Source organism: Poecilia formosa, unplaced genomic scaffold, assembly GCF_000485575.1.
Source record: "Poecilia formosa unplaced genomic scaffold, Poecilia_formosa-5.1.2 Scaffold533, whole genome shotgun sequence".
Lineage (NCBI taxonomy): Eukaryota > Metazoa > Chordata > Actinopteri > Cyprinodontiformes > Poeciliidae > Poecilia > Poecilia formosa.
Window position 1 is genome coordinate 37,003 of NW_006800472.1, and position 4,049 is coordinate 41,051.

Here is a 4,049-nt window from a genome sequence, read left to right on the forward strand (position 1 = left end):
TGCCCCAGCGCTTTGTATATGGCCTGGCTGGACACTCTGACGTGTGGCCTTCACTGCCCCGCCGTGTTGATACGAGGAAACCAACAGAACGTCCTCACGTTCTACTGCCAGTAAAACTAGCAATGGACCGATCCACCTTCTTTCACTTCTGATATCGATACTGATATCTGAGGTTTAGCATTGCCCAATAAATTGACTACATTAGTTAAAAAGTGAAAAGTAAACTGCAACAAACCTTGAAGAATGACGGCGCTCAGGCCACAAAGTATAAAATTAGACTGAATAGATCAGCCCCTATGAACCGGAGACATTATCACTGTTACCCTATCTAGAATATTTTTTTCAATATCGGAACTGATAAAAATATTTAATATTGGATCAGAGCATCTCTAAGTGAAACTTCATGTTTAGTGATGGGATTGTAATAGGAATGAAGAACTGTTCTGTAAATAATTCTCCATGAATAATAGCGAGATGAAATCTTGAAATATGTATATGTCTGTAATATTACAAAAAGAGACGTAGCTAACGCTATAAAAAGGTGTAGCTTCTGCTGGAGTCAAGTGAGTTAACAACAATGTATAGATATGGAGTAACTTCATGTAGTGAATTTATTTTTCTTCTTGTGGATCTTAATTTAGATTTCAGTTCAACCAATAGTTGAGTTTCTTGGTTCTTAAAGAAGAAGAGATGAGAATCAGACTCAAAAATACACAAGAGTGTTTTACAGGATCCTGTTAGCTTCACATTCTTGACTTAAAATGTAAAAACCAAACACATCCTGAAGAAGCTTGAAAAGAAGTATCAAAGAACATTAGTGTGATGGAGACCAGGGGTTCCATCCCTAATTGATTATTGATATTATGCTTAGTTTATTTACAGATCAAATGCTTTTTGTTTCATTTCTTTATTTCAGTTGCACTGACATTTAGTTAAACATTCTTTCAGGCAGAGGGACTGGCCTTCCTTCCTGTACAGGGAGATTGTGGGTAAAATCTGAGTTTGTTTCTCATTTATATTAGTTTAATTTGAGTTTGCTAATTGTTTAAATACTTACCTTTACTAGGTGTGTCTCCTCAGCAGGGGAGACATGTGCTCCAGGTGTTGTTAAAAATCTCCTGGAACATACCATTACCATTAAGAGGGGTAATGCTCTGAGGAGTTATATTTAGTTAAATTTATTCTTTGATTGACCTTAGATTAGTTTAGCTCTAATGATTTGCATGTATGTAAATATGTGTTGGTACCATTTTTTGTTTTGGTGTTAAGTTTGTGTAAGTAGTGTTTGTTTCTTGTTTGGTCTTTTCTGATCACCCCTTTACTTGGTATAAGTGGTGAACTTGCCTCGGGTATAAATGTCAGCTTCTTTGTCTCACTTGTAACATAACCACTATGTTTGTTTTTTTCTGACTAAATACATTAAAGAGTAAATGTATCAAACTGTTTTGTTAAAATTATTCCGAACTGAAAGGGTGGGCAGGGGGAGGACATGGAATCAAGGAGCCACATAGCAGAGTTGTAGTCAAGACCACCAAACCCGAGACCAAGTCAAGACGAAGACCAGTGCCCTGCGCTACATGACACAATAAAATTAAGTGTACTTATCAAAATTGCTTCTCAAATTGATCTGAAAGATCCACATTCCCATAAAACACATAGATATTAAATACTTAGAGCTGAAATCAATTTAATCAGTATCAATTGAAACTCTTCATTCTGTTTTGCTTCTATCTCTGCTACAATCTGCAGAGGTCTCCTGACATCCCTAAAAAGATAATGCCCTGGGCGGTTGCCCATATCGCCCATGTCAGAAACCACAATTGTCTGCACTATTAAACATAGCAATTAATGGTAAATAATGCTCAACTATGAACACTGTCAAAGGCGCAATAAGCAAAAAGTAACCAAGCATAAGGAGCACCGTGACTGTTCTCACCCTCCCTCCAGTTGCAATGTCTCCCACCATGACAGGAGACAAAAACAATCAAAGAAAGAGCAATGAGCACGATCTACGTTCTTACGTTCTTGTTTTATTTAAACCAATTGCCAATTAAATAAATCTATATTTTTTTTTTTTTATGAAATAAAATAACTGCACTGCATGCAGAGCATTAAAGAACAAAGAACAGCTCTCAGTGAGGCTTCAGTCCTATAGGACTTAGAAAAGATCCATTCAGAAGAATCGGATCGATCGTGAATGTCGCATCACTTTATAGCAGACTTTGTTGCAAAACACAACACAGCCCTGGTGCTTTTCACCAAGGGTTCAAAATTCCAACACTTTGTTTCTGCATGGACTTTCCACAATATTCCTATGCAGATTTGGGTTTCCTCCAAGTACTTTGGCTTCTCCCACCATCAAAAAAGCAACATATTAGCTTATTTTACATTCCCTACATTTCCCTTCAAACAGTATATGGATGCATACATGACAAACTTTGTTCCACCAAAGTGGAACTGTGATACTCCATGTAGAGTATCACGGGAACTCTGGATGGAGTTTCCAATGTGCAGATGTGTCAAACTATTTATGCCATCAACACGTCAGTAACGTTTTACTCTAATCTGACCCTTGTTTCAGTAACAAGTATTCTATCTAACATGTTACTATTTACAGTCCAATAATCAGATTAAAGTTATGCATCCACATACCATAATGACTGTCATTCCAGGATGAACACTCACTTTATCATTTGCCTCACAACTAGAGAGATAAATAATACTCTGGTAGCACAGAGCCTACCAGATTCTGATATATCTTATTGATCAAAATGCATTGATATAAATTGACTGGCAATTGAAGAAGTTCTGCCTCTTTCTAAAACCAAAGTAAAAAACAAATCATAAAATAGGACTCAGCAGTTTTAAACTCAATACATCAGTTTGACCAACAAAGATAAAATCTAAAAAAAAAACAAGTTTTGTTCTTCTTGAACTACTCTCTACATCAGTGCAACAATTTGATCTGCAAAATAAATAAAAATGATACTTTTCACTTGTAACAGACATCTTAGCCCCTCACTGATAACTCAGTCCCACTTTCCAGCCCTGCATTCAGTAACTTACCAAAGAAGAACCATGAAAAACACTGAGGCAAAAAACAGAAATGTTTCTTTTCTCCTGTCATTTTGAGCCACAAACATTTAACTAAAATATCTACTATTATGTGTTTCTGTCCCTTCCTCTGACTCTCTGCAGCCTGATGTCCCTGCATGGATTCATGGATTTACAACAGACAATGCAGTAATTTACAGTGTCAGAATGTGAGCTAAAGATAAAAAAGTATGTTTTTAATCATACAGAATGAGAATTTAAACATTTAAACACGGGAGGACCCCCCCGTCACTCCCGGTTCCTACGCCTATGGTTACAAAATAAAAAGGTAGGGTGAACTGATGCAACCTTGGGGGGCCCTGTGCTACTTAACATATCAGAGAGAACTGAATTGTATTTTACTTGCTGAGATTATTTTGATAAAAAAGAATAATACCACTGAGTTAAAAAGGATTAACCTTCAACTGTACCAATTTCCTGAGAAGAATGTTAACATGGATAGAATTAAAAGCTGAACTAAAATCGACAAAAATGCTGTGGAGTTCTCCAGATGCTTTGAGAGATACGTCAGTTTCAAAATAGCATAGATGAGGATAGTATGAGCAGAGCATACTATTCACCATGCTCTGCTAATGCCGGCTATATCTTTTGGTATTCATACTTTTGATGATATTCAGCTTTTTATGAATTTTTCATCCCCATAGACATGAATGGAAAAAACAAGAACAGCTCTCTCTGCTGGCAGACTTGAGAATTACAATGTAAAATCTAAATTTTGTTTCTTTGTTCCTGTGTCAGGTTGGCTTCAAAACCTTTTGCCATCTTCACCAAAAGCATTCAGCATTGAGCATTGAGCATTCACACTTGCATTTTCTTAGGAAATGCACACATTCTAGTTTGATTTTGATATTCCCTCCAATATATCTGCCTATCAGACATCAGACCCAACATTAAAACTAGTGGTGGAGAAAGTACTAAAAAAATTTACTTAAGTG

The 4,049-nt window shown here is 36.5% G+C and overlaps 1 long non-coding RNA gene across 1 annotated transcript in view; it reads right to left on the bottom strand.

Moving 5' to 3' along the window:
• The window catches only part of LOC103129285 (uncharacterized), a 36,145-nt gene that overhangs the window by 24,621 nt on the left and 7,475 nt on the right, over positions 1 to 4,049 (bottom strand). The window lies entirely within an intron of this gene.